General features: G+C 38.4%; 1 protein-coding gene across 6 annotated transcripts in view; it reads left to right on the top strand.

Moving 5' to 3' along the window:
- The first annotated feature begins 4,608 nt into the window (after positions 1-4,608).
- The window catches only part of LOC115918065 (galactosylceramide sulfotransferase-like), a 51,415-nt gene continuing 38,593 nt past the window's right edge, over positions 4,609-17,430 (top strand). Inside the window, exon 1 of one of the 6 annotated variants that reach the window (XM_030991593.1) lies at positions 4,609-4,626. The gene's annotated coding sequence lies outside the window, so the exon portion shown is untranslated. Of the gene's footprint in view, positions 4,627-7,428; positions 7,882-17,234; positions 17,253-17,303; positions 17,426-17,430 lie in introns of those variants that run through there. The other 5 variants (XM_030991591.1, XM_030991589.1, XM_030991594.1 and 2 more) reach the window with 5 other exon arrangements.

Here is a 17,430-nt window from a genome sequence, read left to right as displayed (position 1 = left end):
GTCATATTTTCATGGAAAAACGGTTGGGAAAATTAAAAAATGTTAGGGAGAATCTACTGTTAGAGGATGTCACACAGTGACGCCTTCAAAGAAAACCATAGATATTTGAGGGCGCTATGTTTATCCAAAACCAGAGCCATCTATGTTTTATATTGCTTATTTTGATTATTTCTTGTTATGCAAATTTCTTGTTCTGTGAAATTATGAGGAAGGAAATAAAATATCATTTAAAAAAAAAAAAAAATCTATGAACAGAGTTTGGCCAACCCGGTTCAATGTTGGACACAATATGGTGACAACTGCTTTGTTGGGCAAGCACTAAAAAGGGATATACGGCATGCTGTGACCCAGTGAAACCAAGTTGGCCAAACTCTGTATATAGATGGCTCTGTCCAAAACCAGGTTCTGCATTCAACAAACTTTACAAAGCTAATTTTGTTTTATTTTGGGGGGAGGCCTATGTGGTTATTTGGCAAATTGGGGTCATAATATTTTGTTTACTTATTTTTTTTCCAGTTTTGTTTGTTTGTTTTTGGTAAATTGTAGGTTGACAAACTTGATGTTTCTCGAGAAAAAAAAAACAGAATAAGCTTTTTAATTCCTCACTCTCGTTCTAATGTTGTATGGATGGTATTGATCATGCATCCTGTAGGTGTTGTTATGTTGGTTGATCCTCTAACAAGCTTTTGGGGTCACCGAGATTGTTGTTGTTCGTCCCCCGGCTCCCCCACTCCGGGAACGGGGGACCGCATGCGTGTCCCCAAAATCTCCGACTCGTAACAAAAGAAAAAGCTCTACCCGTATTGACTTTATACACCGGACATGTGCTGAAAAGGGGGGGGGGGGTGCTGAGAAAAGGCTCGTATAACAAAACAAAAAGGTCTCCCCGTATTGACTTCACACACCGGACTTATGTTGAAAAGGGGGGGGGGGGGTGCTGGGAACACGCATATGCGTACCCTAAATAACACTGAGTGTGGGGGGGGGCGAGACGGGACCCCCCCCCCCCCCCAAAAAAAAAAAAAAAAAATTGTGGCCAGAAATTTACCTTTTCTTTGTTGTTCAAGGGAGGGGGGGGGGGCGGTGTTGAGCGAAATATCGGCCGACGCGATTTTAAAATCCAGGGGGGCGAAAGAGGAAAAAATTAAATGCTCACTACCCCTCCTCCCCCCCCCCCCCGGCATTATCCTAATATATTGAGTTTTTGTAAGGATCTTTTTTTTTTTTCTTTGACCAACTCTGGCACACAATTATAGGAAGGGCGGAGCACTAAATTTGAAGAAAAAAATGTTTGATGCACTATTCCCAATACAATGCCCATACAGTTTATAATTTACACTGAAGTGTTGCCGGTAACATTTTGTAATAAATGTGAAACTGGTGCCTGGCCTCCGAAATTCCCTGCAGTGGAAGCGTATTTATAGTGGTTAGGTCCATTCATTTTTTTTTTGGAGGGGGCGTGGTTTTGATATACCGTTTTCATCCATGGCAACACTCTTATATTGTTACTTGAAATGATTCGAATTTCAATCATAATCACAGAGACATCTGAAGTTATTATTAGCTTACTATTTGCTTCATGTTGTTGACAATAATAATATTTCCTACAAACATCAAATATTTCTTGATTCGTTTTCATTATAATAGCCCAGCGATCACGACCACCACCTACCTTATTGCAACCAGACAGATCTATCCGATGGTCGAAAACAGAAAGTAATCATTTGAAATTATGCAAACTTTTTGTTAATTCATCAAATTGCAAACAAATTGTTAACAAGTAAACAAACAGGAGAACCTCCTAGAAATCCAAGGCTTGTCATAAATTTATTCTGGAAAAGTCATATTTTTAAATGATATCCTGGCAAAAAGTATACACCACCCATGTTAAATGCCACCACTCATCACCCCCCCCCCCCCCCTCTCTCTCTCTCTCTCTCTCTCTCTCTCTCTCTCTTTCGTGTATGGTTTCTTCCTCTGCCCCACCCCCCCCCTTCTTCTGTTTTGAGAGACACGCAGTCTATTCGGAGATAAGGCGCTTTGACTAACGAGCGTTATACAATGTACCAGGGAGCTAAATCTATCGACTTTCCCATATTGTTATACGGGTCTATTGTAAAAAGAAAAATAATCATGAATGGGCCTACGAAGTGTTGCATAATCAACAACACTCAATTAGATTGAAGTAAATGAGTATTACATAACAGATTACAGTTTCATAGATACAGACGTGCCCCCACGGCCCCAACCAATCAATCGACGGAAAGGGAACAGAAAAGAAGGGAGAAGGAAAAAGGAAAGGAAACGAGAAGATTTTTTTTTTTTTTTAACTGATGAAAACGATCGCAACTTTTTTTTCGAAAAATCAACTAATATACGGCAATGTCATTAGGCTTGTGCGTCATCTACTAACATTTCTAAACATGACATTGAGGTATGTACAGAATCAGGGGCGTACGCAGGATTTTTTTCAAGGGGGGGGGGGGGTTAAAATCGGGCCCAAAATATTTTGCTCCCGAAAATTTGAAAATCGCGTCGGCCGAAAAGTCGCTCAGTGGGGGGGGGGGGGGGGGGGGGGGGGGGAGGGGGTAAGCGGACACATTTTTTGTTTTTTTGTCTCGAAATTTGAAAATTTGACATTTTTCTTCGTTGGGGGGAGGGGGGGGGGGGGGTAAGGCCACCTTTTTTAGGTTAGCCGTGGGCATAATTTTTATTTTTTTTTTTTTTTATATATGGGGGTTTAACCCCCCCAAACCCCCCCCCCCCTCCCCCCTGTGTACGCCCCTGTACAGGATGTATTATAGGGTTTTGAAATTGCCCTTGAGTTGCTTTTTTGAAGAAAAAAAGTTTGATCGTGTTGCAAGAAGAATTAAGCTACGACCTCCGACTACGTACACAGTCCCTTTCTTTTGTTTTCACTTTCTATTTCCAGAGACTAGGGGTCCCCCCCCCCTCAAAAAAAACCCAAAAAAAACATACAAACATTTTAGTGAACTATATTTATATACTAAACCCTTGATTTTTGTTTTGTTTTGTCAAAAAATAATTTGGAGTGCCGCTACACACAGGCGCGTACGCAGGGGGGGGGGGGGGTGTTTGGGGGGTTAAACCCCCCCCCCTTTGGTATTTTTGTGTGTATAAACCCCCCTAAAAAAAAACCAACCCCCCCCCCCTTTGGTTTTTTTTTTATTCTCTTTCTTTTTTTTTCTTTTTTTTTTAATAATAAAAAAATTAAAAAAAAAAATTATTCCCATGGCTGACCTAAAAAAGGTGACCTTAACCCCCCCCCCCCCCCCCACCCCCCCCCCACAGAGCAAAATGTCAAATTTTCAAATTTCGAGACCAAAAAAAAAAAAAAAAGTGTCCTCTGACACAAAGTGAAGATGAACTTTCTTTAAAGAAAAAAAACAAGAGAACGAATGAGGCATTGTTACAACGGTTTCGCTTAAACGGAATATCTTTCTTCCTGATATCTTTTATCTTTAATTTCAATATGAGCCGTGGGGTGGGGTCATGGGGTGGGGCTAGTCATAGCCCTCGGATTTCTTTCAAAGGTAAGATAGCCGCTTGTTTTATCTTGGTTATAGTGGGCTAAATACGTGTGATACCAAAATCTAATGAAACGGGGGGAGGAGCAGGCAAGCGCGTAGCCAGGATTTCATTTTAGGGGGGGCGGTAGTGAGCACGCGTAGCGTGCGAATCACTTTAAGAGCGCGCGAAGCGCGCTCCCTAGGGGGGTGGGTGCAGGGAGGGGAGTTTCCCCCCTCCCGCGCGAAGCGCGGAAGCTTTGAAAGAAGACGATTCGTTGTACCTTTCTCGACTCATAATCCTTATCTGTATTCAGTCCCTCCCTCTCTCCCACGCGAAGCTTTGACGTTTCATTAAATTATTAGAGAAAGAAGACGATTCGTTGTACCTTTCTCGACTCTTAATCCTTGTCTGAATTTTGTTCCACCCCTTCTCGCGCGAAGCTTTGACGTTTCATTAAATTATTAGAGAAAGAAGACGATTCGTTGTACCTTTCCCGACTCATATTTCTTAATTTGAACTCAGTTTCTCCCTTTCCGCGCGAAGCGCGGAAGCTTTGACGATTCATTGTACCGTTCTCGACTCCTTTTCCCTTTTTCTTCCTACGTCCTCTTTCTTTTTTTTCTTCTCTTTCTCTCTCTTTTTTTTTTTGGCCGGCGTTTTGGGGGGGGGGCGACCGCCCCCACCGCCCCCCCCCCCTGGCTACGCGCCTGGGAGCAGGGGGTCACTGCATTCCCCTCCCCTAGAAAGAAGGCTTTATATATATATATATATATATATATATATATATATAATATATGATTTCTAAAATTCTCGAGAAATACTCGAGGATGGCGGTCACTTCGCGGACCATTCTTTGCTTTGTACCCGCATTGTCGATGTTGGTTGCACTAAATGACCACAGAGTTGCATTTCGTTTTCTATTTTGAATATCGATCAATATAGATTGATCGTGTCTTCATTATATACATATATCAGTATGCCCTACATGTATATACATTCTATCAATGGCCGACACGGGAGAGATCTTTTCAAACATAAGCAGAGTGCATCGAAGAATTTGTCGTACGAGTTTTGCAAGGATTTTTCAAGTTAAAGGTTTGTTGACAAAATTTAATTTATATATCTAAATGGGCAATACTCACGGCACGTTGGTTCAGTTCATTGGTCTATATTTTTGATGGATCTAACAGCGAACAGGACAACTTAATTCACTGTTGTTGTCCGGAAATTCTTTATATAGACAGTGGTTCGGACACACACTACAGTTTGAGTCAAACAAAAGTTTACACCTAGAAAATTGCTAATTATTAAAAATATCAGCACTCTTACAAAAGATGCAAAACAATTTACTGTTCATAGATGATTTTTGAAATAATTTTCTAGCTGTAAACTTTTTTTTGACTCACACGGTATTACCCCATTGATCTCCATGGGCTTTGCTGGCTTGAACACAATTTTTGTTCTTTAATATTGGGAATTATATAAGTCTAGTAGATCTGTGTCGGAGTCAAGCCTATATACTAGTGCATGTGTAATTGTAAATCAGACCTAGACAAAAAATGAGAGAACCAACGTTGCTGGATGAAAGGAGTTGCGGCGGGAAAAGATTCTCCAAAACCTTAATTTGGGGGAACTTTTTTTTCGGTGTAGATTTTAAACTTGGAGGTTGAAATGAACCACGATAATTGCGATCGCTCACTTGCTCAAACAAAAAATTAAGTTTGGTTGGTCTACTTTTATTATAAACTAACCCTTTGGTATATCTGGGTGACATAGCTTTATATTTATTTGATCTACAATACAGGCACGTAATCTGCATGTAAATTCATTTTGTCGGTGTGTTTTGGAGGGAGGGGTGGGAAAAACTGCAATAGCAATGACAAAAAACATCAACATTTGAATCTTTAATTACTTTAAGGTTCTGTATCCAGGCGCGTACGCAGGATTTTTTGAAGGGGGGGGGGGGGGGTTCACATTTTTAAATCGGGCCGAAAATTTCGCAACGACTCAGCCAGCGCTGAATAAGCGCGGGGGGGGGGGGGGGGGATAAGAGGACACTTTTTTTGTGAAAAAATTGAAATTTCGCTCCGTTAGGGGGGGGGGGGTAAGGTCAACTTTTTTAGGTCAGCCATTGGTATAATTTTTTTTGTGTTTTTGTTTTTTTGTTGTTAGAATTAAACAAAAATTTTAAAAATCCAAAAAAAAATCAAGGGGGGGGGGGGGGGGGGGGGGTGGTTTCATCCAAAATACACACATTAAAAATACCAAGGGGGGGGGGGGGTTCAACCCCCGACCCTCCCCCCCCCTCCCTGCGTACGCGCCTGTCTGTATCATCACCATTATTTTGATAATTGCATACCGATTTCGCCCGTCAAAGTAAGCGCATTCAACTTCATTTTACTGCCACAACATTTTAACAGTAACCGTTACATGAACCCTTACACATCTCATGTTTTTATGGGTTTATTTTCATAATAAACAAAAAAAGGATTTCTTCTTTATAGCAGAAAGTTTGCAGTTAAATCTGGAGTACGTGTCATTAATTGTTCCAAATACGTCCACATGATAATAACTGATAAAGTCAAGACCCTTGTCAAGGATATTACAATGATAATACAATCCACTTCAGACTATGCCCTTTTGGTATCTATATTTTAACAACAATAGCTACATGAACCCTTACACATCAAATGTTTTTTATGGGTTTATTTTCATAAATTTATTATTTTTTCGTTTTAGTATAGCAGGAATTTATACCATTAAATCTGGAGTAGGCCTACGTGTCATTAATCGTTATTAAAATGCGACCACATGATACTCAATAGCTAATCAAGTATTTTGAGAAAGAAAAAAACACAGGAGGAATTAACGTAAAAAAGTATCTTGCGAAAGGAACTTTTAAGAGAATCGGAAGGGAGAAATGAAAAGAAGAGGAAAACAGATAATAATATATATATAGAGAAGGAAACATCTCTATGTATTCAAGAAAGAAATGAAGACGGGAGGGGAGGAAGAAGTTAGCCACAGTATAATAGTAGAAGTAGTAGTAGTATTAGTAGTAGTAATAGTAGTAGTAGTATTAGTAGCAGTAGTAGTAGCAGCAGAAGTAGTAGTAGTAGTAGCAGCAGCAGTAGTAGTAGTAGTAGTAGTAGTAGTAGTAGTAGTAGTAGTAAGTTAGTAGTAGTAGTAGTAGTAGTAGTAGTAGTAGTAGTAGTAGTAGTAGTAGTAATCAGGCGCGTACGCAGGGGGGGGGGGGGGTTGGGGGTTGAACCCCCCCCCCCTTCAACTTTGTTTATGTGTGTTTTTTGAGGACCCCCCCCCCCCCCCCTCAATTCTTTTTTTTTTAATTACAAAAACAAACAAAAAAATATCGATCGGCCAATTTTTCAAATTTTGGGACACACACACAAACAAAAATGTGCTCGAACCCCCCCCCCCCCCACTTATTCAGCGGTTGGCTGAGTCGTTGCGAAATTTTTGTGACCAACAAATTTAAATATATGTCCCTTACCCCCCCCCCCCCCCCCCCCCCCCCCCCAAGAAACAAGAAAATGGAGAGGGGGAGGAGGAACAGGAAATCACGAAGAAAACCGATTAAGAAGAAGGAGAAGAAGAAGAAAAGGGGGAGGGGAAGAAGAAGAAGAAGGGGTTTAATCAAAAGACAGGAGAAGTAGGAAATGCACAGAACAAAGAGTGAGAAGGAAAAGAACGAGCCAAGTGAGATGAGAAGCGTATTCAGGTATGTCTACAAACAGAAATATGTCAAAATCATCATGACGTTCGTGCAGCTCAAAAAGTTCAATTCCACTCAATGTGCTAATCTCTACACAAGTTGCTGTTTTTGTCTTTTATCTTTACTTGACCCAGACTGCATTTCTCGATCTGCAAACAGAGTCCGTGGACAATTGTTACATGCGAGGCCAGCTATAACCAGCACAAGTACCGTGAAACAAACGTCTTCAGAAGTGTTATCTCTTATTTAGTCAGCTAATTATCGAGATTTATAATCGCCTTTTACGCTAAGTCTCATCGGACAGCTGGAATACTAATTGGCGTATTAAAGCACGGATCGCTAGCGTACCGTCATCCTTGCACCATCGAAGCTCGTCCATCTCCATGCTTTCATAATCTGTTTTTTGTTTGACGGACGTCATGGTCGAAGATAAATTGTGAGTGGAAATTCCTTTGGGATCGGAGTACACGACGTTTGTCGTTATAGTTTACCATTAACAAAAAAAAATCATATTGACATATAGATCGGTATCCATTTATTATCAGTGAGGATAACGCAAACTTTTGGACTATCATCATGGCATCAGTATCGCGTATAGATCTACATGTACTGTAAGTGTAAGTATAGAAGTAGAGGCCATATAATAGTCGATCTAGATCTACAATATTTTATTCTATATTGGTGCATTTTCATTATTATTATTATCATCAGTGTAGTGATGAACATTTATGCTTGAGCCATCATCCACGTTCAAAGTTTTCAATTGACGTGACCACCCCACCGACCGGAGGCGTATGGAGGCGTGCCAGTAGATTTAATTAAGCCATGTTATGGATTCTTCTGAACGCTGGTTTAAGCCTCTAATCTCTATATTCAGTTCCAAATTCCTTTTCTATGATTATGTTAAGTTGGCTGGATCATGACCGGGTAGGTTATCGCATGGACCTATTACGTAATAGGTCCATGGTTAGCGTCAAATTAGTACTTAATTGGCAGGTTCACTTCCCAAGTAGTTGTCCAGACTGTTATCAAAATTACACTTGGGTGCATTTATAACTAAATCTCCATTTGAATTATTTTATATTCGACTTGGCCTAATTTAGTATAAAATATGAACTTTCAGACCTGCTGTTGGTCTATTTTGTTCTAAAATTCATAGACACTAAGTTAAAGCACGGCTTCAAATTGAGATTAACAAATGAATGAAGTTCAACTACAATTTATCATCTTCCGTATTCGTCGTCCGCCTATACTCTATTCAATCATTTGACCCCCCCCCCAAAAAAAAAAAAAAAAAATAAATAAATAAATAAATAAAATGGAAACTGAGGTAATATCGATTATGCCTTTGTCATGGCATGATCATCGCAATGTTTAGTATCATTAGAAAGTGTGGTTATTCCTTTTTAAATTGATACCCCATTTGTAATGATTTTTTTCAATGTCCCATTGCACGGGCCTTTTCAACAGTTGTTAATCCTAGGCATGATGATTCAGAAAGTTCATTAAAGAGAACATTTGGAGAACGGAAAAGGTTCCTTAAATGGAAATGCATTTTCGACCTGAATGGCAAGAGTTGGGAAACATATTGTTCCATTGAATTTAATTGTACCTTTGATGTGGGCTTATACGATTGTTTCAGTTTAAGGTTTTGCAACTCATATTATATACGAATGATTTACTGTTTAAAATGAATTTAGTCCCAAGAAAAGAATGTACATTTTGTAATGAACAGATTAAAACACGGTTATTTATCTGCTATGTGATTGTACGCATGTCAAACATATTTGGGATAGGTGTGAGCACTGGATTTATACTAGAACCGGAATTAAATTAATCATTTCATTACAAGATAAACTATTCGGTTTAAAAGGTTCAAATAATTATACATTGAATTGTATACTGAATGTGATGTAACAGATGGTGTATATGTAATAATAATTACAGCGATAATTATGCTATGATAAGAGAGCTTTAATAATGATGAAGATAGATTTATTGAGTGCATAATAAACAGAAAATTCTCAGTGCGCTTTACAAAGTTAAAAATAAGCAGGTACAATTATATTCAAATAGTTACAAGAACGAAATATATAAACTTTAAACTAAAGACATGTAGCTAAGAGAATTCATTGCGAGCAAAGTTAAAACAGATAGCAAATACTTATGACAAATCAATTAGAGTTACTTATATTGAGGGGTTTTAGAATCCACTGGATCTATTTTCCATTCTTCTCCCTATCCTAGTAAGTTTCATTGCAATCCAATAATGAATGAAAGATGGGGGTGTGTCGTCATTGAATCATTCCTTCATGTACGTACTTGGTAACATTTTTTTGTTTTTTAAAACTTTTTAGAACGAAATTTGTTGTGGACTCTACTAGGTGCCATTATTAGGTACACAGAAGACTCTAACAAGGAAATGATTTTCACCTTTAAACAGAATGATGCTGAAACCAATGGCATCGTCTGATCTGAAATATAATGTGCACAAACTGCCCACATCTTATGTTAAGGGGCCCACCATTGCTTTTATGCATTTCACAAGAAAATAATATTTTGGCTAAAATTGTTCGTTTGGTGTGAAAAAAATAATATTTATGTATATATATCAATGAACAATAGATAATACAATGAAATATTGTATAGAGTATAGACCAAGACCAACAGAATACCACAGGGGCTCTGAAGTTGCTCCAAAATGGCACAAATAATCAGCTAGACGGCCAAGAGGACCGCTTCTAGGGTAATACCAGCTTTATAGAAAATCTCCATTTCGGTATCAAAATACAACGATATAATGTGAGTATATATGAGCAGTGGCGTAGCGTAGAGTAGCTCAGTCATGGAGGGGGCATCCTTTGCCCCTTATGTGGGAAAATTTGCATTTTTAAGTGACAGGGATACACAAAGATATACTGTCTATGTCTCTTTCCTGCATGTCTTTTATCTTCCACTACCATCGCCTTTCCTTTTCCGTCTATGCTGTATACTACATCGAGAACACAGATCGGATCATCCCGAAGCATTTTTCGATAATTTGACAAAAAATAGGTATTACGGTTTACCAGGGAGGTTTGAGTTTTTAAAGCTAACATCTAATAGTGATTCTACTGTACTGTACCGATGAATAGCTTGTCAACTTGTTGCTAGTTGTGCCTAAAGTTAACTTTTCCAACTATAACATAACGCATGTCCTTATTGATTAAACTGAATTTGAACTTTATGTGTACCACATTAATTATACACAGTCTGTTTGATGATTAAAACTATTAACAAAAATACTTATTCAGGAGTTTGCAGCATAATTATCTCAATATGTATTATATGTAATGGGTAAAAGTATAAAGAAATATAGTTTGATATCGAAATAGCGCTTTACTTTATTGTTTTAAAGTAGTCATCTTGGTTGTCTATGGTGTAGCTGAATGTTTGGCCCTGTTGGTGCAACTTCAGGGCCCTGTGGTCTTCATTGGGTCTTAAACTATACCATATTTCATTATATAATCTATTGTTCATAAATATATATTTTTCATTCATTTTTACAACAAACGGACTTTTCAGTCAGCCACAATGTTTGTTTTGAATTGCATACAAATAATGTTGGCCTCTAAAACATAAAATGTGGGTACTTTGGGGACATTATATCCAAAATCAGTCGGTACCATCGATTTCAGCATCGAATTTTATTTAGGAACCCACATTCAAAAAGCGATGAACACCATTTGCTCGTTGGAGCCGTATGTGTGTATGTATGTATGTACAACTATATAAATGTGCATCATTTTTGGGACATATGACGCACGATCATGACATTGTGCTTCAATTTTGCCCGTCGTTCGTAATATTTGTGAAGATGGTGTGGGCCATTTTCAGTGGTTTTTATCGGTCACAAAAGTGACGGAGGTGTGTGTAGAGCCCACAAATCTATTCGTAACATGAGTTGTATTGGATACAGGTGTATTGAAATTACCCGTTATGTATTTCTCGAATGTCTTTGCGATGGCGTTCCTATTGGTTTGTGATTCAAGAACCGCAGTAACAGAAGTGGAAGAAATAGCCTTACCTCATGGAGTTGTTGTAAAGAAATTATACAGCATTTACAACAATTGAAACCTCTCCCAGGAAGCATTAATCTTCAAAACGCATGTTTAAGACAATAACACGAGTAACATGGATCAAACATGAGTTCCCCACAGGGGCGTAGACAACGGGGGGGATGAGGGGGATGCATCCCCCCCACCTCACAAGGTGGGGGGGATGGCATGTACAATCATCCCCCCAGGTTTTGGGGAATGATATTTGCTTACATAATAAGTCATAATGATGATAATAATAGTAATAATAATAATAATGATAACAATTATAATATTAATAATAATAATAATTATGATGATGATAATAATAATCCTCATCATTATTGTAATTGTGTTTATTGTTATTAGCCGCATTCACACGGTGAAAGCCAATTCAGACGGTAAAAAAAAGAAAATCTTACAAGTATTTTGTGGTTATCTTGTGGTTTGGAAACCACAAGATAACCACAAGATTAAACAGGCGCGGATCTACGGGGGGGGGGGGGGGTTAGGGGGTTTAACCCCCCTCCCCCTTGGGCGGCCCAAAAAACAAACAAACAAAAAAGGAAAAAAAAAAGGGAAAAAAAGAAAGAAAAAAAAAAGAAAGAAAGAAAAAAGAACGCACGCTGGAGAGAAACCCTTTCAAGTGCAAATATTGTGAGAAGATATTCAACTCATCTGGTAACTTAACCAAACACATGATAACTCTGGATATAACTGTGTATTTAAATGTTACTTGATTTAAAAAGACGTTATCATGCACTGCTTTTTATGGTCTCCATTGTGTTAATAGATGCCAGGAAAACATCACTTACGGGGTTCAAATAAACATCCCAAAAAAAATCGGCTCGCCGCTTCGCGGCTCGTGGACGATGCTCTGCATCGTCATTATTTTGGAATACCCCCCCCCCCCTTAGCAAAAAGCTAGATCCCCCCCTGAGTCATCCCCCCCAGGTGTACGAACCTGTCTACGCCACTGGTTCCCCATGCACATTTATTTCAACAATTGAAACCTCTCCCAGATAGCCTAATGTTCCAAACGATTGACATCAAGACAATAACACGAGATGGATCAAACATGAGTTCCCCATGCACATTTATTTCATTCTTGTGATTCACGCTATTGATTGTGGAGAACGATCACACAGATCATTAAGCAGTATGCCCCAATTCATTGCCATTCTTTGCGATAATTATGTGCATTGTCAATTTTCAAGTTATGGTGATAATACAAAACTTATTATTGACACATTTTTGCATTTATTGTTCGATTTTCCCCTTGTTAGTTCAAATAAGAACTGAGTATTTCTTTGTGAAACAAGATTACTACTCAAGCTTTCCAATGATATTGGCGGCTTCGAACCTTGGACATCAAAGGTAACAGCACACCTGTAGACTCTATTGTGCAACCTTACAAAACGGCAGCTGCTTTGAATAATTTTTCGCCAGTTGGGACTCCAGCTCTTAAAGGCCATTGTACTAGTTTGGCTAGGAGGGATTAGACCACCCAAGGTGGTCACTGACAGGTGGCTATCTCATCAACCCAGTTCTCAATTAACATAAGAAAAAGAGGATCATGGGGGACCAGTGGTCACCGATTAGGAATTGTTTTCTATATAGAGGGAGCAAGTAGTACAGTGGGCTTAAAACTCCTTGCTCTGACGAGGAGATATGTACTGCCCAACCATGCAACCGGGTCAGCTTGCATCGATAAGAAAGCTCCGTTGTTTCCTCCTTAACAGCAATGCTTCCCATTATTTTTGCCTAAATCTCAGCGATTTTAAGAGTTCCGCAAATTATGTAGGTCAATGGTCCAACCATGGACCTACTAGAAGGTCCATGGTCCAACACTCGATTCGATTACGTAATGCGATTTAAAGGTCTGTGAATACATTCCGAAACTGGCCTGACCTGCAAGATAAGGCTTGCGTTCAACGGCTGTTCTTATGAATGCCGTTTACAAGTGTGTGTACAAGAAGTTAGTAGTGAATTACATGCAATGCTGCCTTTCAATTGAGCCTTGAATTCAAAACATAAACAAGTCAGGAATAAGCCAGTTCACGGTTGCATTCTGAGCATGAGCAGATAAAGGTCATTGCAGAACAAATTTTGAAATACACGGAGACGAAATACTAGATACGTGCTCATGAAAGTTATGTAACATTATTCATTCATGCACATTCAGTGCACTCCATTGTACACAGGTGGACGTATTCTTTGAAAAGGGGGAACAAAGGCTATTTATAAAGCACCAGTCCATCGCTGTAGGAGTGATTATTTCAAAATGTACAAAGTGGGACCTCTTCATGTGTTGAAGATCTGTGGATATTCGGGGTCATTGCAGTAAAGTGCTAACCGTGAACTGGTCTATTAGATCAGCAGATCCAGAAATTGCAGGAAAACATCGTCGACATACATCAACGAGATGTTAGACGATCATGAACAATGCAGTCCGAGAAGTTGTCTTTGCTTCCATGGCGTGAAGGAGAAAGAATAAGAACACAGATTCAGTGATCATAAACCTTGTCAAGGAGAAGCTAAACGTTGTGCTCCAGCGAATAACCCCCCCCCCCCACGAAACCATACGATAGGTGAACATACGACTCCGCGACGATCTAGAGTCATTAGGGACTGTTAAATTGAGTGGACGAGAACGGCGTGAACGTCCACTGATCATGCGTGTCCATGGCAAGCCGTTTTAACATTTATTCCTATTTCTTGATATCAAGAATTCAATTCTCAATATCAAGAAACGATTTTTTGTTGTTGTAAAGCAATGGTAATTCTTGATATTCTTGATAATAGGAATACATGTCAAAACGGCTTGCCAGACACGCATGCTCCGTGGACGTTCACACCGTTCTCGTCCACTCAATCTTAAAGTCCCTATTATCGTTTCAGTTTGCCAGATACACACTGTGAACATGACGGACAAAGAAAGTGGACAAAATATACAGTTTCTCATTCAACCCTCAAAAATGCTATGGTAGATAAAGGAACATCCCTTCACTGCTATTATGTAAAAATCTGTAGAACAGGTGTCACCTGTTGTACAGATGTTTACATACTAGCAGTGAAGGGATGTTCCTTTGTCTACCATAGCAATTGTTGAGGGTAGAATGAGGAACTGTATATTTTGTCCGTCATGTTCATAGTGACAACCATGGACCATGCACGATTGAAGCTTCGTCATCCATTCGAGTGGTTTAAGGCGATTGACTGAAGATGCGAAGGTCGAGGGTTCGAATACCAACACGGCACTAATATCCTTTGGCAAGATATTTACCTGCAATTGCTACTCTCCACCCAGGTGTAAAAATGGGTAGGATGCGACGGTCATTGTTGGTCAAACAGTTTTTTAGCGTCAAGTAACGCCTGACTGGAATGCTCCCCAAGGGAGTGGAGATTGTGCAAAGAGTGTGTGCGAGCAAGTTTTGAAACCAATGACCGGGTTAATAGGATATCCTTAAAGCGCTTAGGGACATTTGTATTAAGCGCTATATAAAAGCTGATATTATTATCATAATTAGTAAAAACATCTACGTCCACAGGACTTCACCGCAAAAAGATCACATTTTCTGTGCAAAACACGAAACATGACATTTAACGCGAACAAACATGGACATTAAAAAGGCAAAATCGCGGCTCTCACCGAAAGACGATAGGAAAATAACAATCCGCTGTGGTTATAACATGTAATCCCTCTAAATTTCCTTTTTTGAGCAGACTGTTTTCATCGGTAAGAAGTATCCATGTATACAATTTTCTAAATCAGTATATACACAGTGTAAACTTCGAAATGCGATATTATGCATTAAATGTCATAAATTGATTTTATTCGAAAAGTTCCACTGCCAGATGGTGATTAGATATCTCAGACGATTATGTAGAAACAATTACTTTTGATGATAATGGTAACCTAAGCAATGCAAATGAAAATGCTTTACCTAGAAAATTGGAATTCGTTAGAAAAGGTTCTATAATAGCTCAATTAAATATACGTTGTATTAGGGGTAAATTTAAGCACATAAAAGATCTTACAATCCTGAAAGAAGAGATAGAAATTCATCAGGTGATGATGTTGCTTGGTATATTCACTCGAATTTGATTTATACTGGCTGGTATTATGTGGAACATGAGTTATGAGGGCCTGGAAACATTTTGACATGAAAACAAATTTAAACATTCATAACTTTGTTGTGTACCGTTGTTTACCGACCTCCTAATTCTTCTACCGACTTCTTTTCTAGAGCAGAACTTATTACAATCGTCATTAAATGTTAACCTCGAAGATTTTCATTGTAATATGCCCACCGAGTGTCCTCAATTGAATCAAATATAGAGTAACAAGTAATAGCAGAATCTGCATTGGTCTGAATTTACTTCTTTTGGAGAATAACAATTTCCATTACGATTTGGTGTCGACTCGGTGATCATTCTCTAATATACATAAAAGTTACAAAACAATTTCATGTTGCTCCAACTATCAAATGATTTCGTTCATTTCGTAATTCTAACCGTGATGTTCTGATGGGTGAAGGTGATCTAAAAGACTGGCAAATGTACGCTATTAACGATGTTGATGAAAAATGGAATGTATTTTGAAATGCATTCGTAAAACTTTGTGATAAACATATATTATGCACCATTTGCTTTCGTCAGGCAACGGCATAAACCCACCCCATAGATAACAGATCAATACTGGTCACGAACTACCGAGAGTGATATTATTTGAAAGATTGATTCGATGGTTCACATGGTGATAAAGATAAAGATAATTTATATGATATATTTATTGGGAAAGTCTGAAAAGTAAGTAGAAATATATTCAATAATTGGAATAAAAATACTGAAAAAAGATTACTATTTACAAAAAAAGAAGAAAAACAAATCGAAATGGATAAAATGAAACTCTAAGAGTACCTGTAAAACTAAACAATATGTTTTTCTTGTATTGATAACAGTCAATTTGTACTTCTTGGTAAACTAAATGACAAGTTGAAAATCGATTGTTTACAAAAAAAAAATGCTAATTCATTCCAAACTTACTTTAATCACAGTGCGATGAGAATCAAATTAAGTGAAGAAAAATCGAAGAGAATCAGTTTACCTCTGAATCGTACAAGTTTGGGTATGTCAAAGCTGATTACGACGTGTTTAAAGAATTCAATAGTTCAACGAAAGTTGCCATGTATATATTTACATTGTATATATTTACATTTGATATATTCAAAGATAATTATTGCTTTTCAAGTAATACAAATAATACACTTAGATTTTTCACAAGATAGTTGAATAATGTAATACATGTGCACGCTTCAATACAAAGGGAAGCACCACAAATTGGCAAGGACTGATGCAGTTCACACTATGAATATGACTGACAAAGAAAGCGGACAAAATATACAGTTCCTCAGGTACACAAAGGAACATCCCTTCACTGCTATTATGTAAAAATGTGTAGAACAGGTGTCACATGCATATTCACCTTCTTACATAATAGCAGTGAAGGGATGTTCCTTTGTCTAACTGAGGAACTGTATATTTTGTCCGCTTTCTTTGTCCGTCATGTTCATAGTGTCTTTAGTTTAAAAGTTTCATGTCAACCTATTTTTACTAAATGTTCTAATTTTCCAAGTAATAAAACATAATTCACCTACACGCCATCTGCGGATAACAGAACTTTTAGAGTACGTTTAAAACTGCTCGATGTAGGTGACTTTTTGGTTCCATAGTAGACTCTAATCCCTACACACAATGCATTCCTTTCAGCTTATCTTGTATTGTGATCACGTCGTGAACAGACATGAGATGTCGCCGCTCGCAGATGTTCCCATTGTGGATATACCCTTACTTGTTTCCACTTCTTTCTTTAAAATGTATGGAGCATGCAGTTTTGAGTATTGCAAGAAGTCAGTATTCGCCCCTTATTAGAGTGTACTATTTATTGTTATATAGTTTATACGTTAATGTGTTTTCATTGGAACTCGTTTACAATGTGGGTGTGTAACGAAACCCGCATGGATCGCATCATATTTCCACATCAGACGGCAAGACAAGAGGTTGTTTTTATCACTAAATAATAGTAAA

Source organism: Strongylocentrotus purpuratus, unplaced genomic scaffold (assembly GCF_000002235.5).
Source record: "Strongylocentrotus purpuratus isolate Spur 01 unplaced genomic scaffold, Spur_5.0 spur5_scaffold_2, whole genome shotgun sequence".
NCBI classification, from domain to species: domain Eukaryota; kingdom Metazoa; phylum Echinodermata; class Echinoidea; order Camarodonta; family Strongylocentrotidae; genus Strongylocentrotus; species Strongylocentrotus purpuratus.
Note: the sequence above shows the minus strand (reverse complement) of the source record. Positions and strands in the feature narration are given on the sequence as shown.